The 27,134-nt window shown below is 42.6% G+C and overlaps 1 long non-coding RNA gene across 1 annotated transcript in view; it reads left to right on the top strand.

The window, feature by feature from the left end:
* Positions 7,731–27,134, top strand: part of LOC110260729 — a 37,086-nt gene continuing 17,682 nt past the window's right edge. The window contains exon 1 of the long non-coding RNA XR_002344090.1: positions 7,731–9,456. This is a non-coding gene — a long non-coding RNA (uncharacterized LOC110260729). The remainder of the gene's footprint in view (positions 9,457–27,134) is intronic.

Below are 27,134 nucleotides of genomic sequence, written 5' to 3'. Positions count from 1 at the left end.
AACCTCATGGTTCCTAGTCAGCTTCATTTCTGCTGTGCCACAATGGGAACTCCAAAATCCCATTACATTAATGACAAAATGTGCACCAGAATAAAAGGGGGTTGGTGTTTTGTGTGTGTGTATGTGTTTTTTTGTTTTTTGACTTTTCAATAGCACCAGACAAATTTAGTTTTCTCATGTCTTCTATACCTATTTCTGTTGGTTTCCATGTAGTAGAAAGTAGCTTCAGGCATCTGTAGTCTCACCCTGCTTAGTGGATTGGACTTGGAGAGGGGTGTGTGGGACAGAGTTATTCCTCAGACATGGGTAACTAGAAACCGTTTCATCATCATATGCAGGACCCTCAGAGATCATTTTCTCTTACAGCACATTCTCTGCAGATGTTCACGCTCTTCAGAATCAATTACATTTCCTTCCCTCTATAACCTTTTGTTCAGGCTATATATTGTTCCCAGAGTACAAGGAAATGTGATGCTTTGGGATTCCCATACAAAATGGCTGAGGCTAAATTGGCACTGGTCACCCCTTTTTTTTCCTCCCATGCTATATTAAAGAGGATTTAGATTTAATTTAAAACGCAGATGTATTAGCATTCATCTGCTCTAAACAGAAACACACAAAATGAAATGCAAATAGATACAGTCTATCTGTAGGAGGTAAATAAAAAGAGAAGTTAAAATGGGAGAATGTTTAGCTCCCTGTATCCACACAAACATGTTTACGCCTATTCCCTTTACCTAAAGATGTCACACAGAAGTCTTCTCAAGTAGGCAAGAGGTTATTATTTCTCTTTAGTCATGACACAGTTATTGTTACTGATCTTTTATGGGTGTGTTGTGGAGAGAGTTGCTGTTATTCTTTGGATTTTGTTTGGGGCTTTTGTCTTTATGTTTGGTGTGGGTGTGTTTGGGTGTGTGTAGTGTTACCTTGGTTTTATTAAGCACAACATTTTTTGAACTATTTCTAGAAGAAAAAATTGTCCCATTCTGGGATACTGAGAGGCTAGATGGAGGAGTTTAGAGAAAGCAGTGTAAAGTAGTTGTAACTCAAAACACTTCAGAAAGCCAGATGAAAATCATATTTACGAATAATAAGTCAGCACAGGTACTGGTTACAGGATATAGTAGAAGAGACTGTTAACTAGATCAATACTTTCTATCTCACCTAAAGCTCACCTTTCCTGACTCCCCCGTCTGATTGGAGAGGGGAGCAGAGAGCTCAGGAGGTGAGGGTGGACAGGCTGCTAAGGCCATTACGCCAAGCAGGAGGATTGCCATGGGGGCACCTCTCCACCATAGAAGCAAGCTTTAAAGTTTACTACCTGCCCAGTTGCCAGGTTTCTCGGTTGTCACATCCATGTACCCCACACTCGCCTGCCCCCCATTTATAGAGTTGACAGCCATACTTTTTTTGTTGGTTTTTTTTTTTTTTTTTTGACTGCACACATGGCATGCAGAAGTTCCCCAGCCAGGGATGGAACCCAGAGCACAGCAGCAACCTGAGCCACAACAGTGACCATGCCAAATCCTTAACTGCTAGGCCACCAGGGAGCTCCCAGCAGCCATACTCCTACTCCCAGCAGTGGTCAAAAGGAAACAGATAATTGTGGACAAGTGATCTATAAGCATCTTTGCTTCAATACCCACAGAAGTATTTTTTAATATTATGTGCCTCTTGGTACCTTTTAAATTTGACAATTACAGTTTTTCCTATGTTGAAATGGTTGAAAGGGATGCAAACTTCAGCATGTTATAAACAATAACTTTTTAAAATAAAACTGTTACATCAGATTTTGTAAATGTATACAACAGAATGCAAATTTTTTTCAAAGGTTCTACATTTTATTTATTTATTCATTTTTTTGTGTTTTCTAGGGCCGCATCCTCGGCGTATGGAGGTTCCCAGGCTAGGGGTCTAATCGGAGCTGTAGCCGCCAGCCTGCACCACAGCCACAGCAACACGGGGTCCGAGCCACATCTGTGACCTGCACCACAGCTCAGGGCAACGCTGGATCCTCAGCCCCACTGAGTGAGGACAGGGATCGAACCCTCAACCTCATGGTTTCTAGTCGGATGCATTAACCACTGAGTCATGAAGGGAACTCCCCAGAATGCAAATATTGTGTTGATATTTCCACCGTCCATTTTTAAAGATACAAGCTTTTATAATAGGAAATTTTACATCATTTCTTTTTCTCCTGGAACTTAGATTTCCATTTTACTTCCTCCATCACACTTGATGTCAACAAATTATAAGTTAACATTTAATTATTTCTAATTTCATCCATTTCTGTGAAACCTTGTTACTCAACCATGACCATCACTCACTTTTTCACCACCTTGGAGAAACTTACACCCTGAGGTATAAGAGTAAGATTCAGAGAAGAAAGATGTTTACATGTTAAAGGGGAGAGGAGCACGTTGATCTCAGGAGGCTTAGGGCTAATCTGTTTAGGGCAGGAGTTAATAATGGAAGGTAACATTCTAGATACCAAATCCAATAAAATCATCCTTGCTCACGTACCCTTGAAATGTTTCTTTGCACTGATTCTAAGAATGCAGCCCTACATCATTTAGCCATTAAAATATTTGTAAGTTTATTAATTAATGCATACTTAGCACGTTAACCTTAGAAAGGTTTTATGTAAACTGAGCACATGGCAGAGAAACTCACTGTTGAGCAACTGTATAACTATAAAAAATGAATTGATTCACTTAACACAGAAACAAATTATTTTTTTCTTCTGCTAAAGTCATTTGGAGTTTTCCCAGAGTCCTTCCAGAAAAATGGATTACATCCTTCATCTATAGGTTGAAAATAAATCTTTAGAGGGTATGATTTGTATGGTAAACACAGAAACTTTAAAACTTTATTTTTATTTTTTTAAGGGTCGCACCCTTGGCATATGAAGGTTCCCAGACTAGGGGTTGAATCAGAACTGTAGCTGCTGACCTATACCACAGCCACAGCAACTTGGGATCGGAGCCAGATCTGCAACCTACACGACAGCTCACTGCAACACTGGATCCTTTAACCCACTGAGCAAAGCCAGGGATCAAACCTGCATCCTCATGGATGCTACCCAGATTCATTAACTGCTGATTCACAACGGGAACTCCTAAATTTTTATTTTTAAGTTTTTTTTATTTTTCTTTTTTCAGCCACACCCAAGTCACATAGAGGTTCCCGGGCCAGGAATTGAATCCAAGCCCGATCTTCCACCTACATCACAGCAACGGCAACCCACTGGGTCAGGCTGGGGGTCGAACCAACAATGCCACAGAAACAAGCTGGATCATTGACCCTCCGTGCCACAGCGGGAACTCAGGGACTTTAAACTTTTTTTTTTTTTTTTTTTTTTGTCGCTATTTCTTGGGCCGCTCCCGTGGCATATGGAGGTTCCCAGGCTAGGGGTCGAATCGGAGCTGTAGCCACCGGCCTACGCCAGAGCCACAGCAACGTGGGATCCGAGCTGTGTCTGCAACCTACACCACAGCTCACGGCAACGCCGGATCGTTAACCCACTGAGCAAGGGCAGGGACCGAGCCCGCAACCTCATGGTTCCTTGTCGGATTCGTTAACCACTGCGCCACGACGGGAACTCCTAAACTTTTAAATTTAACTTTCTAAGTTTAACTTTATGAGGTGAAAGGGGGGAACACTGCAGCAGAACTATTTCCTATCATTCAAGCCTGGCACTGACACATTTAAGTATAGGGCAGAAGCCCAGAACTATTCATCTCAAGCTCAGTGCCTCACGCACTTGCTGGAAAGTCCCTTGCATCCTCTGTTAACCAGGTTCAGAGAAGCTTGTCCCGTCGACTTGAGTGAGAACTCACTGATTCTAACTCTTTTCTAGAAGAGGCTCATCCTCTCAGTTCCTCCAGTGCTGGGAACAGTGCAGGCAGTTGTCCCAGCTTGGCAAGATGGCGGAAGAGACCTCCCCATCACTGTTGCTAGGAAACACGAGTCCCTCCAAACCCCATCAAGTCGTCCCAGCTTGGCAAGATGGCGGAAGAGACCCCCCCCCCCGCGCCCCCGCCGACCAATCACTGTTGCTAGGAAACACGAGTCCCTCCAAACCCTCCTTATTGCTCTGAGGGCTTACTGTGCAGTGGTTGGGAGCGCAGACTCTGGCTTTATGTAGCATGGGGTGGAACCTAGTTCTGCCACGTACTAGCTATGTGTCCATAAGCCAAGATACTTATACCGTCTAAGCCTAATTTTTCCACATGTCAAAAACAGGACTACTAATAGTTGCTATTATACTCTGGTTGTTATAAAGACTGAACTAGTTAACATGTGTCAAGTGTCTAGAGCAGTGCCCGGCATCGTGTAAATTCTTGCCACCATTAGCTATTACTCACCAGACTGTACAGTTTCTAAATTTGCCCGGGCACTATTTATCAATTACCTTGTTTGAGCAGTGTTTTCAAATTGGGTCCCAATTTAGTTTGCATTGGACATCACCTGAAAAGCCTGTTAAAGCACAAATTGCTGGGCCCCTTTCCCAAAATTTCTGATTCTGTCAGGAGCATGGTCAAAAATGTTGTTGTTGTATTGTTTTGTTTTGTTTATTTATTGCTTTTTAGGGCCTCACCCGTGGTATATGGAGGTTCCCAGGCTAGCAGTCAAATCAGAGCTGTAGCTGCTGGCCTACACCACAGCCACAGCAACACAGGATCCAAGCCACATCTGCAACCTACTCCACAGCTCACCGCAATGCTGGATCCTTTATCCCACTGAGTAAGGCCAGGGATCGAATCTGCATCCTCATGGATGCTAGTCAGATTTGTTAACTGCTGAGCCACAATGGGAACTCGAGTTTTGTTTTTTAAGCTAACAGAGTTATTTATTGGTATCACAAAGCTTTGTAAGCTTTATGCTGATCTTCTTTCACTAAAAGCTCAATTCAAAATGACTCTATTGGAGTTCCCGTCGTGGCTCAGTGATTAACGAATCCGACTAGGAACCATGAGGTTTCGGGCTTGTTCCCTGGCCTTGTTCAATGGGTTAAGGATCCGGCGTTGCTGTGGCTGTGGTGTAGGCCAGCAGCTACAACTCCAATTAGACCCCTAGCCTGGGAACCTCCATATGCCGAGGGAGCGGCCCTAGAAATGAGCAAAAAAAAAAAAAAAAAGACTCTATTAGGAACTATCACCTGATGCTAATGTTCAGAATTGTGGAACTGAGACTAAATGTAAATTTCATATTTTTCCTAATAGGGTCTTTTTTAAAAAAATAAACTTTATTGGCGTATAGTTGACCTAGAAAGTTGTGTTTCAGGTGTACAGCAAAGTAAATCATTTACACATATACATATATCTGTTCTTTTCAAAAACGTGAATTCTGACAGGTTTCCAGGTAATACTAAATGCCCATGCTCCAGGGACCACACCTTGAGATCCACTGGCAGTGGTAAGGCTCAGTGTTTGTTGAATTTTTGTTTCATTTATATGTAGTGGTAAAAAAAAAAAAAAAAATAGGATAAATTTTTATGGTTTTTATTGACAAAGGTGTGCACAGGTTGTAGAAGAGTAAAGAAAGATAATGCAGCAGCTCAAAGATGTTCTACCCCTGGGCCCAAAGGGGTAAGAGTAGATGTAAGTGGAATCCATAAAAGAAAGTCACTTGAAAGAAGTCTCAATGTATGCAACCCTAAGCCAGGCAAGAGGTATTCCTATGGCCCTGTCTACTCCAATTTCTTATTGGGGCTCCCACTGGCTGAACCCAGTGGGATTCAGAGGTCACAGGAGTTGTGTTGGGTAGGGCTGGGAACTCCTGGGGGTTTCACCCACCTTCTCAAGAGATCCTTGAAGTCAAAACTATTTTCGAATCCAAAGATGACACCTTCAGCGGTGAGGGGTGCTATAGTGCTGCGTAGTAGGAATATCGTTGGCCCTGTTGCACTTGTCAGGAAAATTCCCTGGACCATGGTCTCAAATGTGCCGAGAGAACATTTTGAACAATTTGGCCATATATGAAAGTGCATGGTCCCTTTGACAAAGAGAGTGGCTTTCACAGAGGTATGGGTTGGATTCAGTTTTCCTCAGAACTTCGCAATGTACACAACGGGAAAATCATGTATGGAGTACAGCTCCATGTTCCAGCTCAAAAATGCCAAGCTTTCCAAGGGGAACAAACGTCTGATGAAGAGAAAGATTTTTGAAACTATCACTGCCTCTTAAAGTATATAAAAACTGAAAAAAAAAACTATTTTCATAGTAACACTAAAACGGTATTTGCCTTTTTTTCACTTTCATTCTCTCAGTGGTGCATAGTGGTGTTTTCCCAAAGGCTCTGGCCTGTGATATTTCAACAGATTTGGTACAGAAGCAGATGTCAAAATTCAGCTGTCTTCTGTTAGTCCAGATAGAAGAGTCATAACTATGGAAAGCAATAGCAATGTTTTTTTATTAAAAAGTACGTGATTGGGAGTTCCCTGGTGGTCTAGTGGTTAGGATTTGGCACTTTCACCACTGCAGCTCAGGTTCAATCCTTCTGGGAACCAAGATCCCACATCATGCCGCTGCAGCCAAAAACAATTTTTTTTCTTTTTTGGCCACTCTGGGACATGTGGAGTTCCTGGGCCAGGGATCAGATCTGAGCATAGTTGCAACCTAAGCCACAGCTGAGTCAACACTGGATCCTTAAACCACTGTGCGGGGCCGGGAATTAAACCTGCATCCCAGCACTCCCAAGATGCTGCTGAGCCCATTGTGCCATAGCAAAAACACCAAAAAATTTTTCTTAATTATGTTATCTATGGTAACATGTAGAAGGTTTATTTCTGTTATTTTCAATGGAGTAAATATTTTAAAATTTTCTCAACTTTAATTTCTATTGTGATCAATACCCATAGATATAACTCATAAAACAAGCTATTTAGAGTCCTCAGTAGTTGTTAAGTAGGTGAGAACCCTGAGACCCAAAAGTTTGAGAACGCCTTTTATGATCATATAGGTCAGCCTCCCATAAGAGGGCTCAGCTGAAAACTTTAAGACCCAAAGGAGCAAAGATACCAGCCCATCTTCCCAAGGACGATGCTACTTATAGTCTCTATTTGCAAATCATCACCAGTCTCCTCCTTGAACTGAAAACCCCATGCCTGTGAGTGCCATCCAGAGCCTCTAGGTCCCTCTTGGGCCCTACCGACTTCAAATCATTCGTGGAAAATGACTCAGAAAGGCAGCGTCCAAACATGCAAAAGTGTAGAAAGGCCGAGGCTCCCTAGAACATCTCTGTTTCTGTGTCCATGTCAATGCACAGTTTTGGCCTTGCCTCAGTCCCCATATGTATTTGGATTTTTACCCTGACCCTCGTATCCAATTCAAACTTCCTTATTCTCATTAGCCTTGGGTGATTACAAAAACATCAATTAAAAATGGGTAAATAGGGGAGTTCTGTGGCACAGTGGGTTAAGGATCCAGCATTGTCACTGCAGCAGCTCAGCCTGAAGGCACAGCCAAAAAATAAAAATGGGTAAATGAGGATGTGTGTGTCATCCCATGTCAAAATGGGTAGCACCCATGAAAAAAATCCATTACATTATCTGCCCAAATGATATATATATCATTGCGGCATATGGAAGTTCCCAGGCTAGGGGTTGAATCAGAGCTGCAGCTGCTGACCTACACCACAGCCACAGCGACACTGGATCCAAACCACATCTGTGACCTACACTGCAGCTCATGGCAATGCCGGATCCTTAACCCACTGAGCGAGGCCAGAGATTGAATCCACATCCTCATGGATAATAGTCCCATTTGCTACCACTGAGCTACAACAGGAACTCCCCAAATGATATAATTTGATATATGTGATTGATACAAAGACATTCGTGTTACCCGTAACACGCTGCTATTCTCTGTCAGGCTATCTGCTTCCACCTGACATAAGAAAATGAATGACTCAAACAAACTTTTTGTATTTGAAGTAGCAACTTAAGCTGTTGAGAAACTTGTTCAGCATAAAGTGGGAGATGCTCAAAGATCCCCAGCTTTTTTTTTTTTTTTGAGACAACATATCTCACTGAGATCTTTCCCAAGTGTGCTAGGGTTGTGGAGACATCTGGAAACTGCCAAAGAGCAGGACTGAAACAGAGCTCATGTCTATAACATCCTACTGGAAAGTGAAGGGAAAGTAAAGGAGTTGCTGGAATTTCAAACTATTTGGCTGCTAGCCATATCCCACAACACTGCCCACAGCAAAGATGAGGCAAGCAGCTGCTTCCAGGAAGTTCCCTAGTTTAACTTGAAATGTACAGAAGAAGAAATACAAGCATTCACTAACCGTATGAATTATCATCGGTGATCAAAGAGCTACACATCAAAACAATGAGATATCTTTTCTTGCCCATCAGTTTAAAAACGGGGGGAAAAGTGATAATGCAATCCACAATCCATATTGTGAACTTCAAAATCTGTTAAGAAGGAAACGTATACAACGCTATATGTCAATCATATCTCAGAAAAGCTGGAAAACAATTTTAAGACGGTAGATCTCATGTTAACCATTCTAACCAAAGGGACACGGGGGCATTCTGGGAGGTGTTAGGTGTTTGTTCCCTTGTGGTGATCTTTGCATACGTCCACACTCATCACATTTTGCACGTCACATCAAGTATATGCTGTTCTTTGTATAGCAATGATACCTCAATAAAGCTGTTTAAAATATATATATATTATAATGTCTTGAGTTAGAAGGTGTAGAGAAAGGAGTACACTCATCTTGAGAGAGGCTGGGACTGGGGACCCTTTACTGCAGGACTCGCACCTGGACAAACGTCTCCTTGAGCAACAGAATACAAAGGAAGTGTAGGGGACTAAAAATAACCGTGTGAATGCCCAGTCTGAGCCATTATGAACAATAAGATACAAAAAGACCACAAACCAGAGTTCTTTGTGGCACAGCAGGTTAAGGATCCTCAACATTGTCACTGAAGCAGCTGGGGTCACTGCTGTGGTACAGTTTCCATCCCTGGCCTGGGTGCAGCCAAAAAAAGAAAAGGCCACAGACCAACAACCACTTCTGAGGTTCGGGGAGCAAAAAGCAGGGTACTGCCCGTGATCCCTGCACACAACACCACCAAGGCCACAGGCTGACCACCCAAGCCACCCCTCCAGCTCCACCCACCATTCCGCCCCCACACTCACCCCATTTAAGAAACCAGCCCGACCTCGGAGAGCTAGCCAGGGCACCTGTTTCTTGTTTTTGCTCATTGGTGCTGAGCACGAGCACCCATAAAGCCTTGCGTGAAATTCTCGTCTGGCTCTTATCAATTCCTGTTGCTTAAGGAATCCAGGGACCCAGGTTGGTGATAATACAGGGTTAGTGGGAGTATCAACTGATACAGTTGATTTACATTGTTGTGTGATAAAATCTTTCGAAAGCCTTGAAGAACGAGTACTCTGGGATCATCAATTCTCCTTTTGGGAGTTTATCTTAAATAACCTGGTGAGTACCCAGAGGCATTTTGTACTTTGTTTTGTACTAACAAGTGGCTTAAATGAGGGGTCTGTTTATCTCATCCCTTTGAGATCCAGCAGAGGGGCATCCAGAGCTGGCTGGAGACTAGGGGATGCTGTGAGGGAGGCGAGCTACCTTCTTCGTGATCTGCTCCTGGCAGTGACCATAGCCGCTGAGGCTGCAGCTTCCTGGGGAGCAAGAAGCTTAGGAGGTGTTACAGCTGCTTCTTTTTCTGTCTCATTGGTCAGACCCAGATGACATGGCCCCGGACCTGTAGGGGTATCTGGGAAAGTAAGCGTTTATCTTTCCGGTTTTTAGGATGGAGGAGGGCACTCAGAAGGGGGTGGAAGTGGGTGTTGAGTGAGCCAAGCTGCAAAAAGTACCCTACCACCCACATGTCCATCTTTGGGGAACTCTTCAAATAAATGAGAGGGTATCTGTTGTAAGCAACCACTTGGTGTGATGTGGCGAATCTGTGAAAAGCTCCTCACTGTCTATTTAGTGAAAAGTGTGGTTTATCAAAGAATATGATTCATAGGACCCCATGTTGTCAGCAGAAGCACGCATATGCTATACATTTGCAGAAAAACCTGATATATATGTCAGTGTTAATTCTGGATCTTTAAAGATTTCTCCATTCTCTGCATGTTTTGGCAAACAATCGCATCTTAGTTTTAGGATAAAGAACAGAAAATAAATCCCCATGTTTAAGTTCTCATTGGACCTGAAGCAGGAAATAAACTAATCAGTCAGTTAAAATCAACCTGAGGAGGCCTTCTGCCCCCAAGTGACCTCCACATCTCAGCCATCAAACTTTCAAGGTCAATTCAAGGCCAAGTCTAAAGAGAAAACCACAAATAAGCCATTTTGGAAAATACAGCTCTTTGCAGTCTGTTACAGGTCACTTGTATTCCCAAGGGGACAAACTCCAGCACATCCCCAACTGCCTGACCAATGCAGTCAGTAAAGTAAAGCCAGGTGATAATTATTTCAGGAATAGGCTCAGCTCAAAATCATAAAGAAACTGATTCTAAAGGAAGATGGATCAGCATGCCAAAAAGAAAGGTCATGGGTCAGGACGCCAAGGGAAAAGTTGTTTGTGAATTGGTCTGCTAGAATTTGATACAGTAAGTGGATCATCGCCAAGGAAATCTCAGGAACAACAACATAAAACATAGGCTCTCCTCTGAGTTTTAACCGATTCAGTTTGTTTAATTGCTGATGGAACAAACAACGCAGAGGTAATTTAAGACATTGTCATGGACAACTTGCCGAGTCACATTTTAAAAATCAACTCTAGGAGTTCCCATTGTGGCGCAGTGGTTAACAAATCCAACTAGGAACCATGAGGTTGCGGGTTCATTCCCTGGCCTTGCTCAGTGGGTTAAGGATCCAGTGTTGCCATGAGCTGTGGTGTAGGTTGCAGACGCGGCTTGGATCCCGCGTTGCTGTGGCCCTGGTTGTAGGCCAGCGGCTACAGCTCTGATTTGACCCCTAGCCTGGGAACCTCCATATGCCACAGGAGCAGCCCTAGAAAAGGCAAAAAGACAAAAAAAAAAAAAAAAATCAACTCTAGCCCTATTTTTTAGGTGCTTAAATCTACTATCTTGTTCAAAACTCCTTGGGTCTAAAGAAGCACTAGGCTTTGACCATAATACTCTCTGGACCAAAATATTCTGGAAAACTCAAGGCAGGACTGTGATTACTTTCAAAGTGACAGGAATCGATTCCCCAAAGATTCCTGTGGATAAAGTGAAAAAAAAATCAATATATAGGGAGTTCCCATCGTGGCTCAGTGGTTAACGAATCCGATTAGGAACCATGAGGTGGCGGGTTCGATCCCTAGCCTTGCTCAGTGGGTTAAGGATCCAATATTGCTGTGAGCTGTGGTGTAGGTCGTAGATGCTGCTCGGATCCCGAGTTGCTGTGGCTCTGGCGTGGGCCGGCAGCTACAGCTCCTACTCAACCCCTAGCCTGGGAACCTCCATATGCTGCAGGAGCGGCCCAAGAAATGGCAAAAGAAAAAAAAAAAGAAGTAAAGAAGGTAAAAATTAAGATCCCCATTGTGGCTCAGCAGGTTACAAACCCAGCTAGCATCCATGAGCATTTGGGTCTGAGCCCTGCCTTTGCTCAGTACGTTAAGGATCCGGCATTGCCACCATCTGCTGTGTAGATTGCAGATGCAGCTCAGATCCCGCTCTGCTGTGGCTGTGGCATAGGCTGACAGCTGCAGCTTGATTCTACCACTAGCCTAGGAACACAGGTGCTGCCCTTAAAAGAAAAGAAAAGAAAAACAGTAAAACTTGGGAAACTAATAGGATAAAAATGAAAACTGGGGCAGAAGGTAGCTACATACCACTAGAAGGTAGATCAGGTTGAGGTTAAGAGAATAATGAAGGACAAAGCCACTCAAGGATAGTGTTCACTGAGCTTCATAAGGTGTCTGTTGAAACCCAAGGAATATAGTGCTTGTAAGCAGATATTTTGAATGTGCCTGGCTATCCATGTTTCCTAAAGTAGCTGCATTTCTTAAACCTAGCTGATCAACAGAATCATTTGCAGGGGGGAGTTCCTATTGTGACGCAGCAGAAACAAATCCAACTAATACCCTCGAGAAGGTGGGTTAGATCCCTGGCCTAGCTCAGTGGGTAAGGATCTGGCATTGCCATGAGTTGTGGTGTAGGTCACAGATGTGGTCGAATCCCAGCAGGTGTAGCTCCAATTCCACTCCTAGCCCGGGCATTTCCATATGCTGCACCTACGGCCCTAAAAAACCAAAAAGCAAACCACCCCCCCACCTCCACAAAACCAGAATCATTTGGGGATTTTTCTTTGTTTCAGGGTAAATTTTTGAGCTCCTCTATCCCAACTTTCTGATCCACTAAGTCTGCAGTGTATCCAAGGATGCTGCATTGTTTAAAAAATCATTTTATTTGTTAGATGAACTGTTAGTAAGCTATAATTTACATAAAATAAAATACACCCATTTGGGAGTTCCTGTTGTGGCTCTGCGAGTTAAGAACCCGACCAGTATCCATGAGGTTGTGCTTTCGACCCCTGGCCTTGCTCAGTGGGTTACAGCTCTGGCACTGCCACAAGCTGAGGCATAGTCACAGATGCAGCTCAGATCCAGTGTGGCTGTGGCTGTGGCTGTGGCATAGACAGGCAGCTGCAGCTATGATTCAACCCTTAGCCTGGTAACTTCCATATGCCATAGGTACAGCCTGAAAATAAATAAATAACATACGTTCACTTTTATTTTTGAAATTTATTTTATTGAAGTATAGTTGGTTTACATTGTGTTAATTTCTGCTGTACAGCAAAATGACTCATATATATATACACATATATTTATATGTATTCTTTTTGAGATTCCTTTCCAGTGTCGTTTTTTCATGTTACTTTCCATTTTGGCTTTTTATAGGATATTGAATATAGTTCCCTGTGCTATACAGTAGGACTTTGTTGTTTATCCACTCTATGTATAATAGCTTACCTCTGCTCATCCCAAACTCCCAATCCATCCCCCTCCCACCCCCTCTCCCTTGACAGCTGTTTTTAAGTCTATTTCTGTTTTGTAGATAGGTTCATTTGTGCCATATTTTACATCCCACATATAAATGATATCGTACAGTATTTGTCTTTCCCTTTCTGACTTAGTATGGTAAATCTCTAGTCTATCTGTGTTGCCAAAAACGGCATTATTTCATTATTTTTTATAGCTGAGTGGTATTCAATTGTATATATGTACCACATCTTCTTAATCCATTCATCTATCAGTGGACATTTAGGGTGTTTCTACGTCTTGGGTATTGTAAATAATGCTGCATGAAACATTGGGGGAAATACACCTATTTTAAATGTCCAGTTAGGTAGGTGATGGGGGAGATGGAAATACATATGCCTCATGTTACCTCTCCCACAATCAATGTATAGATCATTTCTATACGATGAGGCCCACTTTCCCCCAAGTGACTTCCAAAGCTTAGCCATAAGCCTTTCTAGAATGATTCAAAACCAAGTATAAAAAGAAAATGGTGACCCCCAAAATGTTCCCTTGTACTTAGCAGATTATGTCCCCATCCCACCCCTGGGAACCTCCACTCCCGACAATCACTGATATACTTCCTGACTCTATGGATTGGTTTTGCTTTATCTAGAGTTTTGTATAATTAGACTCATGTAGCGTACCCTTTTATGTCTGGCTTCTTTGCCCAGAATGATGTTTTTGAAACTTATTCATGTTGTTACATATGTAAATGATTTATTCCTTCTTAATGCTGAGGTATATTCCATTGACTGGATATACCAAATTTTGTATTCACCTGTTGGTGGATATTTGGGTTGTTTCTAGTTTTTTGCTATTATGAATACAGCTACATGTACATTTATATTAAAAAGGTTTTGTGTGAGAATTCCATGGTGGCCTAGCTGTTATTGTCACTGGTGTGGTATGGGTTCCATCCCTGGCCCAGAAACTTCTGTGAGCCACGGGCACAGCCAAAAAAAAAAAATCTATGTGTGGATATATCTTTTGTTTCTTTGGCCACACTCATGGCATATGGCACTTCCCAGGCCAGGGAGCTAACCTGAGCCAAAGCTTCAATTCATGCCACAGCTGTGGCGATACCAGATCCTTAACCCACTGCGCCAGGCTGGGGATTGAACCCACCCCTTAGCAGTGACCCAAGCCACTGCGGAGACAACACTGGATCCTTACTTTGCTGTGCCACAGCAGGAACCCCTGGACATATTTTTTGGACTAAATACACAGAAGGGGAATTGATAGGTCATATGGTTAGATGTAAGTCTAACTTCCTAGGAAACTGTCAAGTAGTTTTCCTGGTGGGACCACTTTACTTTGCTACCAGCAACATGTAAGAGTTGCAGTTACTCCATACTTTTGTCAACACCTGGTATTATCAGTCATTAATTTCAGCCATTCTAAATTTAACCATTCCAGAGTTCCCGCTGTGGCTCAGTGGTAGTAAACCCAAATAGCATCCATGAGGATGTGTGTCCGATCCCTGGCCTCGCTCAGTGGATTAAGGATCCAGTGCTGCTGAGAGCTGTGGTGTAGGTCAAAGATGAGGCTCAGATCCCACGTGGCTGTGGCTGTGGCTGACAGTTACATCTCCGATTAGACCCCTAGCCTGGGGGGGGGGTGTCTAAAAAAAAAAGCTAAATCTAACCATTTTATTTAAAGTGGTATCTCACTTTGCTTTTTTTTTTTTTTTTTATGGCCACATCTGCAAGATCTGGAAGTTCCCTGGGTGCCACAGCTGCAAACTGTGCTGCAGCTGCAGCAACACTGGACCCTTTTAACCCACTGTGCCAAATCAGGGATTGAACCCTGTCCCACAGCCATCTGAGCTGCTGCACTTGGATTCTTTTTTTTTTCTTTTTCTTTTTAGGGCCACGCCCACAGCATGTGGAGGTTCCCAGGCTAGGGGTCTAATTGGAGCTATAGCTGCCAGCCTACACCACAGCCACAGCAACGCCAGATCCGAGCAAAGCCAGGGAGGGAACCCGCAACCCCATAGTTCCTAGTTGGATTGTTTCTGCTGCACCACAATGAGAACTCCTGCGCTTGGATTCTTAACTCACTGCACCATCGTGGGAATTCCTTCACTGTGCTTTTAAATTGCTTTTCCTGATGAATGATGAGCATTTTTGTATGTGCTATTAGCCATTCATATGTCTTTTTTTATGAAGAAGCTATTCTGATTTTTTGCCAAATTATTATTGAGTTATTTTCTTATTATTGAGTTTTAAGATATATACATTTTGGATATAAGTCCTTTATTAAATATATGTGTTACAAATATTTTCTTTGATTTTATAGCTTGACTCAGTTTTCTTAACAATGTCAACAAGAACAAGAATTCAATGTTAATAAAGCACAATTTACCAAATTTTTCTTTTATAATTGGTAATTAGATTGAATCCTAGCTAAGAAAGTTTTGCCTATACCAAGGTTACAATACAATATTTTCTCTAATATTTTTTCTAAAAGTTATATATAATCCATTTTGTTTATGTTGTGGATAAGGATCAATGTTCATTTTTTTCTGTGTAAAACTCCAGTGGTTCACCTTTAGTTGAAAAAACTTGACTTTCCCCATTGAATTGCTTTCACAATCAAAAATCAGTTGAAAAAAGAATTTTATACATATTATATTTCATATATACATTATAATGTATATAAACATACATTATTTAGCATATTTTGAAATTTCGTGGCATTCTCGTCATGGCTCAATGGTTAACGTATCGGGCTAGGAACCATGAGGTTGCGGGTTTGATACCTGGCCTTGCTCAGTGGGTTCAGGATCTGGCATTGCCATGAGCTGTGGTGTGGGTCGCAGAAGAGGCTCGGATCTGGCATTGTTATGGCTGTGGCATAGGCCGACGGCTACAGCTCCAATTAGACCCCTAGCCTGGGAATCTCCGTATGCCATGGGTGTAGCCCTAGAAAAGACCAAAAAAAAAAAAAAAAAAGAAAGAAAGAAAGAAAGAAAAGAAATTTCGCTATTCAGGATTGCTATGTCTTCTCAATGAATTGACTTTTTGTCATTATGAAGTGTACTGCTCTTTAACTCTGGTGAAATTCCTCATCCTTAGGCCTGTGAGCCGAAAACTGGATTCCTCTCTAGGTGGGTGTCCAGTTGAAACACACAACCAAACCAAAGATTGGGAGAAGGGGCATGTAGAATTTATTACTGCTTATAGCAAGTAAGGAGAGCATCAGGGATCCTTCTTAAAGAAGTGTTTCCCTGAACAGCAAAATAGATGGTTTTAAGTTAGGGGTACAAGCATATACATGAGGGGCTTAAGCAGTCCAGTTTAAGCTTTAGTCGATTGCAGTCAAAAAAGTGTCAGAGGAGTTCCCGTAGTGGCGCAGTGGTTAACGAATCCGACTAGGAACCATGAGGTTGCGGGTTCATTCCCTGCCCTTGCTCAGTGGGTTGACGATCCGGCGTTGCCGTGAGCTGTGGTGTAGGTTGCAGACGCGGCTCAGATCCCCCGTTACTCTGGCTCTGGCATAGGCTGGTGGCTACAGCTCCGATTCGATCCCTAGCCTGGGAACCTCCATATGCCGCAAGAGCGGCCCAAGAAATAGCAAAAAAAAAAAAAAAGAAAGAAAAAAGTGTCAGAGAAAGTCAGTATCGGAGTTCCCAATGTGGCCCAACAGAAACGAATCCAAGTAGTATCCATGAGGATGAGGGTTTGATCCCTGGCCTCACTCAGTGGGTTAAGGATCCGGTATTGGCATGAGATGTGAGGTAGGTTGCAGATGTGGCTCGGATTCCACGTTGCTGTAGCTATAGCTCCAATTCGACCCCTTGCCTGGGAACTTCCATATGCTGCCGGTGTGGTCCTAAAAAGCAATAAAAAAAAAAAAGTCAGTATCAGAGTTCCAGTGTGGCTTAGCAGGTTAAGGATCTGGCGTTGTCACTGCAGCAGCTCAGTTGCTGCAGTGGTGCAGGTTCATTCCCTGGCCTGGGAACTTCCACATTGCCATGGAAAAAACCATCATCATCCTTGAGGTTCCAATTGATCTGGTGGTTGTGAGCGTCTGAGGGGAGATTTAAATCCTGCTGTTCAGCTCAAGACAGTGCTTTAGGCTAGTCTTTTTTTTTTTTTTTCTTTGCACGTAGAAGTTCCTGGGCCAGGGATCAAACCTGAGCTACAGCACTGAGAATGCCAAATCCTAATCGTTAAGCCACCAGGGAACTCCAAGTCTAGTCAGAACTGGGAGTCTTTACAACTGACTTATCTTTGCTGCTGTTATCTCTCTTGCCTGATAAATTTGTCTTTTTGTTCTCAAGATATTATTACTGAGACTTGTTCAAGGAAGAGCACTGTGATGAGGCTTAGATCATATAATGACTTAGGCCAGAAAAATGGCTTCTCTTAGGTCAAGAAAGTCATTCCTGGAGTTCCCGTTGTGGCTCAGTGGTTTAAGAACCCAATGTAGTGTCTGTGAGGATGTGTGTTCGATCACTCAGTGGGTTAAACATCCAGGGTTGCTGTGGCATAGGCTGGCAGCTGCAGCTCCAATCAATCCCTAGCCTTAGAACTTCCATATGCTGCAAAAGACAAAAAAAGAAAGAAAAAAGACATTCCAGGTTCTCTTTCAGGAGCCCCTACCCTATCTGCTTACATGTCTGTTTTTTCTGATACTGATATAGGAACTTCACTTTTTTTTTTTTTGGCTGTTTAGGGCTGCACCTGCTGCATATGGAAGTTCCCTGGCTAGGGGTCAAATCAGAGCTTCAGCTGCCAGCCCATGCCACAGCCACAGCAACGTGGGATCTGAGCCTTGTCTGCAGCCTACAGCACAGCTTATGGCAACACTGGATCCTTAACCCACTGAGCAAGGCCAGAGATCAAATCCATATCCTTGTAGATACTAGTTGGGTTCCTTACCACTCAGCCACAAAGGGAACTCCAGAACTTCACCATCTTAATGATTAGTGCTTGCATATTATATCTTTTTTCACCCTATACCTGTCTTTATATGGAACGTGCATTTCTGGGAGTTCCCTTGTGGTCCTTGTGGTCTAGTGGTTAAGATTTGGCACTTTCATCACTGCAGCCCAGGTTCAATCCCTTATCTGGGAAATGAGATCCTACATCAAACTGCTGCACACCATGGTCCCCCAAAATAAATAAATAAAATACATTTCTCATACCTAGCACCATAATTGGGCCTTGCATTTTTACTCAACCTAAGAATCTCTGCCTCTTAATTGGCATATAATTATCAACATGGTTGAGTTAAAATCTACCATCTTGCTATTTGTTTGCTATCATCTCATCTGTTCCTTAGTTCTTTTTTCTTTTTTTCTTCTTTTGTGTTGCATCCTATCTCTGCTTGGGATCTCCCCCTGTATGTACCACGGTTCCTAAAATGCCTTGAGGGCAAAGTAGGGCTTACCTTATTGCTTTTCCTCCTCTCAGCTTTGTTCACAGTCCTGCACTGCTTGTTGTCCAATGTCTGAAAAATTTCATATATTTTGTCCAGTTTTCTAGTTGTTTACAGAGAGAGGGCGTATCCAATTCTAGCCACCCTGTCAGGGTTCAGAATTAAATTCTGGAATATCTAAAGTTGACCCAAGATGGATCTGCTCAGGCTAAGCCCCACATCAGCAAACCAAAACTTAAGCAAGTTTCTGTGCTCAGCTCTCCCAGAAATTACTGGTCAGCCAGTCAGCACAAGTTACCTGACCCAGCCTGGTGTTCTCCTTTACCCCATATAAGGAAGGTGCTCTTGCTTTACCCAATCATCGAGCGCCTAGTAAAACTTCCTTGTTCCTTCTCGCTTTGGTCTATAAAATCTCGCTTTGCTTCACTCTTGCGCTCTTCCAAGCTCCTTTTTATCTGCGAGATTGGAGGCTACCTGAGTCAGGAGTCACTGAGTAAAAGCTTACTGGATCGTAGATTTATCTGTGGGTTTCTTTTAACACCTTTAAATTAAGTAGAATTAATTAGAAAAATGTATCTACTAGGCAAGGAAGACTTTCATTACAGATTTCTCTTCTCATTCATTCTGCCGAGTTTTACTGAATGCCTACTAAGTGCCAGGCACTCCCCATGGCCCTTGGAGGTGCACTTGTGAGCAAACACAGATTTGGCCTCTGCAAACTTTGAGTTTGGGGAGGAAGGCTTAAATCACATGGTTATTTGTTCTGGAAAGATTGTTGTGTTAGGAAATCATGTAAGAGAAGCAATCTGGGGGGGTTGGCAGTGGTGGAGAAGACTTGCTCATGGAAGTAAATTTGAGCTGAGATCTGAAGAATGAGTAGGAGTTAATTAATAGAAGGGAAAGAAGCCAGGGGCTTAAGATGAGGCTTTGGCAGTAGAAGGAGCCTAAAATCAAGCCAGACCTCATTGTAGTCTTCAACCTCAAGCAGCAAGAAAACTCCTGAGGTATTTTGAGCAGGAGATTGGCATGATTGGATTTGCCTTTGGAATAGATAACTGTGTCATTCTTGTACATGCATACAATGGAAAGATTCCAGAGCACTGAAAATAAAAGGACGGGGACAACATGTTTCAGCATGAACAATTCACACTAACATGAGATTAAGTGGGGTGAGGGTGGGGAGCAGTGGTAGGAGGATACGTACGATGGGATTTCATCTCTATGAGGCATGAAGATATTCAAGAAAATATACAAATACACACATGGACACATCTTAATTTTGTAAAAGTATACGGACATGGGAGAACATGATAAATACCAAAATCAGGATGGTATGTACCTCTATCTGCAATATGTAAATACAGGTTGAATGAGGAAAGGAGACAATGATTAGGGAATGTTGCAAGAGGGATACTACCAGGTGAATTTTTATTTTCATAACAAGTGAATTGGATATGAAAATATGTCATCCTTATTTCTTTCTGTATGTCTGAAATACTTTATTAGTGTCACTTTGCAATATGGAGAATAGATGGGAAAAAAAAAATCAAGAAGGAATTCCCTGGTAGCCAAGTAGTTAAGGATCCGGTGTTGTCACTGCTATAGCTTGGATTCAATCCCTGGCCTGGGAACTTCTGCATGCTGTGGGTGCTGCCAAAAAATAAAAGGAATAGATAAGGAATAAAAATAATAATTGAGATGGAAAAGCTATAGGAGATCCTTATTAGTAGTCTACTTGAGAGATGATGATAACTTTAGGGAATAGACGGAGAATTCTAACAGTATTTGAATAATATTTATATTTAAGATGTAAAATCAGTAAGATCAGCATATGCTCACATCTGATCAATATACCTTTTTCTGTCCATTTTATTTTCTAGTGCTCCTTTAATTACATTTGCTTAATACCATTCTCACTGCCACTGTTATTTCTCACCTATATTACTACACCATCCTCCAAACCAAATACACGGTTATCTCTTACTTCCAGTCTATTTTCTATATGTCATTAGATCATTGCCCTATTTGAAACTGCTTAAGGAGGGTCCTAATAATCTTAGACAAAAGGTAAACTATGTTAGAGTTTCTGCTGCAACACAGTGTGTTAAGAATCTGACTGCAGCGGCTCAGGTTGCTGTGGAAGCACGGATTCAGCGTCCCCTGCAGCTGTGGTGTAGGTAGCTCGGATTCAATCCCTGGCCCAGGAACTTCCATATGCCGCAGGTGTGGCCATAGGGGGAAAAAAAAGACACTGTGTCAATTTGGCCCTTACCTAATTAAAACAAATCATTATGCCTGCTTTCGACTCAGCCGAGTCACATAAAATAACATTTTCTGTACATCAATAAGAGTCAATCAGCAATTTCATATGGTTCAACTAACCCATGCCAAACACTGTCCTATACATTTTAACTAAATATATACCTATTAGGAGTTCCCATCGTGGCACAGTGGGAACAAATCTGTCCAGGAACCAGGAGGTTTCAGGTTCAATCCCTGGCCCTCTATCAGTTGGTTAAGGATCTGGCGTTGCCGTGAGCTGTGGTGTAGGTCGCAGATGAGACTTGGATCCTGCATTGCTGTGGCTGTGGCATAGGCCAGCAGCTGTAGCTCCAATTAGACTCCTAGCCTGAGACTCTCCATATGTTGCGGGTGCAGCCCTAAAAAGCAAAATGAATAAATAAATATATACTTATTAGCTAAATTTAATCCTCATAACAACCCAGTAAAGGAGGCACCATTATTTTCATCATTTTTACAGATAAGGAAACTAAGATCCAAAGAAGCTAAGGTCTTGCCAAGATTGTATAACTGATGAATGGTGGAGAGGATTAAAAAGGAGATAGAGCTGGCATCATATGGAGAAAGTGGAGCACTCACACATTGTGGGTAGGAATGTAAAATGTTGCAACCACTATGGAAAACAATTTGATGGCTCCTTGACAAGTTAAACATGATTCAGCAATTCTACTCCTAGGTACACATGCAAAAGAATTGAGACCAGGTATTCAAACAAAACCTGTACAAATATGTTCATGGCAGTACTGTTCACAAAGCCAAAAGATGGAATTAACCCAAACGTCCATCAGTTGATGAATGGATAAACAAATTATGGAATATCCATCTAAGACAATATTACTCTGCCATAAAAAGGAATGAAGCACTGGAGTTCCCATTGTGGTGCAACGGAAACGAATCTGACTAGTAACCATGAGGACATGGATTCAATCCCTGGCCTCCCACAGTGGGTTAAGGATCCAGCTTTGCCATGAGCTGCGGTGTAGGTCCCAGATGTGGCTTGGATCCTGAGTTGCTGTGTCTGTGGCTTAGGCAGGCAGCTGTAGCTGTGATTGGACCCCTAGCCTGAGAACCTCCATATGCCACAGGTGTGGCCCTAAAAGGAAAAAACACACACACACACACACAAAAAGGAAACAAAAACAGATGAACAACAAAAATAGTTGCCAGAGACTGGGGAGAGAGGGGAAATGACTACTTAGTGGGTTTGGGGTTTCCATTTGGGGTGAAGAAATGGTTTTGTAACTAGATAGCGGTGACATTTTATACTAGGTATTTGTGAAGGTACTTAGTGCCACTGAACTGCTCACTTTAAAATGGTTAAAATGGTAAGTGTTACTTCACTACAATTTTTTAAAAGAAAGAGGTCTTCAGAGTATGAGCACTTGGCAAGCCTCTCACTATCTTATCCCCTCAAATCTCACTGCTTGCTCATGCTTTCCTGGGTGTGGGGATCCCAATCAATGACAAAGATATGCTCACTCCCTCTTCTTGGGACGGTATCCCTGCAGGCATGCAAGCAATAAAGCAGGCTCCGCCCTGGCTGGAGAAATTCCTACTTGCCCTTGAGTCAGACCTCACTCTTAGACCTCATTCTTCTAGAAGATTCGCTGGACTGAATGTCCCTCTTGGGATGAACCTCTCCTCTTATGTGTCACTCACAGCCTTAGCTTCTCCTCTATCACAGCACTCAAGTAAGCTGTCAAAAACTGCATGTATGTTATCATTGCTGTCTCCCTGTTGCTTAGCATAAGGTTTTGTACACAGTAAATCTTCGCTGAATGAATACATATGTCGTAAATGTTTGTTGGTTTTAATATGGGCATACCCTGTTTTAATGAGTTTTGCTTTATTGTGCTTTGCAGATACTGTGTTTTTTACAGGTTGAACGTTTGGGGCAACCTCAAGTCGAGCAAGGCTGTTGGCACCATTTTTTCCAACAGCATTTACTCACTTCATATCTCCGTGTCACGTTTTGGCAGTTCTCACAATTTTCCGAACGTTTTCATGGTTATTAGATTTGTTATGGTGATTCGTTTTGTGATCTTTGATATTACTGTGAGGCGACTAGCCCAAGTCTCTGAAGATAGTTAGCATTTTTTAACAAAGTATTTTTAGAGTTCCTGTTGTGGTGCAGTGGAAATGAAGCTGACCAGCATCCATGAGGAGGCAGGTTTCATCTCTGGCCTTGCTCAGTGGGTTAAGGATCCAGCATCACCATGAACTGTGGTGTAGGTTGCAGACACAGCTCGGATCTGGTGTTACTGTGGCATAGGCCAGTGGGCTATAGCTCCAATTTGACCCCTAGCCTGGGAACCTCCACATGCCATGGGTGTGGCCCTAAAAAGACCAAAAAAAAGGACGAAAAAAAAAAAAACAACAAAAAGTATTTTTAAAGTATGCACACTGTTTTTTAGACATAATACTGTTGTACACTTCATAGACTATAATACAGCATAAATATAACTTTTATATGCACTGGGAAATATTCACTTTATTGTGGTGGTCTAGAACCAAAGCCGTAATATCTCACAATTACATTTGTAATCAAATATTATTTCTCTGTCCTCGAAGGCTACAAAAATGTGGGATCTCACAGGGAAAGAGAATACCAGGAAAACATTCACTTTCTAAAAGTCTGACTTTGGGATTTCCTGTTGTGGCTCAGCAGGTTAAGAGCCCAACATGGTGTCTGTGAGGATTCAGGTTCAACTCCTGGCCCCACTCAGTGGGTTAAGGATCTGGCAATGCCACAAGCTTTGGTGTAGGTTGCAGATATGGCTAGAATCCTGCATTGCTGTGGCTGTGGCATTTGACCCCTAGCCTAGGAACCTCCATATGCTGCACCTGTGACCCTAAAAAAAATATTAATTATCTGATTAAAAGGATGACATTGGGAGTTCCCGTCATGGCCCTCATGAGTGCTTTAAAATGTGGATATTTCTCCAAAAAGCAGGAAAAGGAAAAGTCAGAGATCTAAGATTGTGAGGGATTCATCCCACACTGTTTTGGGTTTGAAGACCAAAAGAGCCACATAACCAGGAATGCTGATAGCCCCTGGAAATGGAGAGCAGCCCCTGATTAGCAGCCAGCAAGGAAATGGGGCCCTTAGTCCTACAACCACAAAGATCTGAATTCTACCAACGACTTGAACAAGCTCAAAAGAGAATCTTCCTGAGAGCCCAGCCTGGCTGGTACCTTTATTTTGACCTTGTGAGATCTGAAGCAGAGAGCCCAGACAAGTCCCCTGGGACTTCTCACCTACAGAACTATGGGCTTAATCAATAGGTGTGTTTTTCAGCCAGTTGGTTTGTGGTCAGTTGTGCTAGAATACAAACATAAGACCCAGACTTGAGGGAGTTCCCGTCGTGGCTCAGCGGAAACAAATCCTGACTAGGAACCACGAGGTTGCGGATTCGATCCCTGGCCTTGCTCAGTGGGTTGAGGTTCCAGCTGTATAGGTCACAGATGAGGCTCAGATCTAATATTGTGGCTGTGGTATAGGCCAGCAGCAACAGCTCTGATTCGACCGCTAGCCTGGGAGCCTCCATATGCCGCAAGTGCAGCCCTAAAAAGACCAAAAAAAAAAAAAAAAAAAAAAAGACTCAAACTTGAATATTTGGGGTTTTGTGGGGAACTTAGCCAATGAGCTACATATTTACTTCAATAAATAATTGTGCAAAAGAGAACCATTTCCTCCACCTGCCCTCTAGAAAGAGGAAAGGAACTCTAGGGCAGATTCCCAGTTCAAATGGTTCTACTAACTTTGGGAAGAGAGGAAGACATTTGCCCCAGAGGCAGGATGTCTGCTTGGCTGGCTCTCCAGCAGCACTCTTCAAATTTCTCTGCACTCAATATGTTCCTTTTCCTCTTGCCTTTGGAGTCACAGTGGAGGCATTAATCCTTTCACCCTGTGCTTGCAGGGTCCCTGCAATTAATCAGAAGACGCCCCCTGTGAGAGATTCTCCACTACACAGATACAGACATTCTGGCACCCAACAGCTAACATTATTTGTGTCAGCTTGTCTTTAATGCCTAGTGCCTTTTCGTTGAGAGACTAACCAAATTCTGAGCCACTAATGTGATATTAATAATAGATTTTTTGCTGGAGTTACAACAAGAGCTTATAACCCAGCACTTGCTCATGTCATTATAACCCAGCAACAGTGTTTTATCTGTCTGAAAAAAAAAATGGACTCAAAGGATGACCAAAATCTCTTTACAGCAGTGGTGACAACTGACATGAAATATATGTTTTGGGAGTTCCCTCATGGCTCAGTGGGTTAAGGATCTGGTTATGGCTCTGGTCACAGCTGTGTCACAGGTTCAACCCCTGGCCCAGGAGCTTCCACATGTCACAGGTGCTCTCCCCCACCCCCAAAAAAGACCATATGTTTTAAAGGATGATAATGTGAATTAATTCCTAAACCTCCTTTGAGGATTCACTGTGTTTCCAGTACTGTACTGCATGTGCTGTAGGCTGTTTAAGACACAGTTGGAGCACAGAAGTACACTCTATTAGCACTACCCAAACAAAGGGGACATCCATGGCTTCACTGCTGTTCTATCCCACCTGCTCTAGCTGAATGACAATAATTCCTCCCTTTCTCCTGTCCTACCAGGGGTCACTTCTTCAGCAAGGTACTAGGATGATGGCATAAACCAGGTTGTGGTCCCCGCTTACAGTTTATCCAAAGTTCTGTCTATCCTCAGACATCCTAACTTCTCCCAAAATTTCCTCTTCTGTATATACAGGAAATTGGAAAGTTGCCCAGCCCTATACCTGCCTCTAAGGAAGCTCTCAATATTAGTTCCTCTCCATCCTACCAAGCGCTATGAAAGAAGGGGTGTGTGTTTCAGAAGTCCAGTTCCAAGTTCAACCATTGGTAGTCTAAAATTTCTTCTTCTTTTTTTTAATGGCTGCACCCGCGGCATGTGGAAGTTCCCAGGCTAGGGGTCGAATTGGAGCTGTAGCTGCTGGTCTGCACCACAACCACAGCAACATGGGATCCTAGCCAGGTCTTCAACCTACACCACAGCCCACAGCAAATTCAGATCCTTAACCTACTGAGCGAGGCCAGGGATCGAACCCACAACTTCATGGTTACTAGTCAGGTTCGTTAACCACTGAGCCACGACGGGAACTCCCCTAAAATTATTCTTAATAAAAGCGAAACTAGAAACTTAAGAATGTCTTTTTATAGAACCATGGCTTTTAAGTTATTTGTTAATGATATCTAGGTGCAATGGAACTATAATAATGGGAGAATTTAATCCTTGTCAGACCAGAAGACAATGTGATTTCTCTAGAGAGAGGGCCATTAAAAGACACTCTCTCTAGTAAATTCTTATTTCCCCTCCAGATATTTCACCCCAACTAAGATATCCTGTCTTTGCTAGCTGTTTCTCCTACTTGCCGAATCTTGCCTACAAGGATGACAAACAAATTACACATAACTAAAGCTCAACTTTGTTTGGCAGGTTGGATGATAAAGGCTTTCGGTATGAGAAATTGCTCTGAAACTATGCTGGAGGGTAACATGGGTTATAACCAACATGGCTTTTAAAACTGTGTATTTATTTACTTATTATTTATTTTATTTTATTTTATTTATTTATTTATTTTTTTGGCCATTTCTTGGGCCGCTCCTTCAGCATATGGATGTTCCCAGGCTAGGGGTCAAATCGGAGCCATAGCCACCGGCCTACACCACAGCCACAGCAACGTGGGATCTGAGCCACATCTGAAACCTACACCACAGCTCACGGCAGCGCTGGATCCTTAACCCACTGAGAAAAGCCAGGGATCAAACCAGCAACCTCATGGTTCCTAGTCGAATTCGTTAACCACTGAGCCACGACGGGAACTCCTAAAACTGTGAATGTTTTATACACACACATAGAAGTATATCTCAATCGGTCACTCAATGTTCATTGGTTCTCAGTGTTAATTTTGTGTTCTAACAAGGAAACAGACAATGTGTAGACAGATTCAGAAATTGGAGAAACAAGGATTATTTTTCTACCCCTAGCATCTCACTTAAAAAACATTCAGATGTGAAATAATTGCATTTAAATGGTGAATCTAGGCCAAATCACTCAGCTTGTTGAACTCTGGTGCCAAGAAGACCAAAGGCTTACCACCTTAGGGAACCAGGAGATTCAAACACAGGCACATTTTTTTCCATCATCACCACCCCTAATCCTGTTTTGTCACCTCAAAAATGATGCTGTAAATTCCCAAGGGATTTTAAATAAGCAGTATAGACAGAACGTTGTCAGCACTCCTGGGGAAAGTGTGTCTTTACATTTTCTTTAACAGTAGCAGCATCTTCACATTCAAGGGCCTATCCAATCTTAAAAATTAAACTTGAGAAACTTATATTAAGTGAATAATGTTGAAGTTCATGTTCAAGGGCAGCATACCTCTTGAGGA

The sequence above is a fragment of the Sus scrofa genome, chromosome 5 (assembly GCF_000003025.6).
Source record: "Sus scrofa isolate TJ Tabasco breed Duroc chromosome 5, Sscrofa11.1, whole genome shotgun sequence".
Classification (NCBI taxonomy): domain Eukaryota; kingdom Metazoa; phylum Chordata; class Mammalia; order Artiodactyla; family Suidae; genus Sus; species Sus scrofa.
Note: the sequence above shows the minus strand (reverse complement) of the source record. Positions and strands in the feature narration are given on the sequence as shown.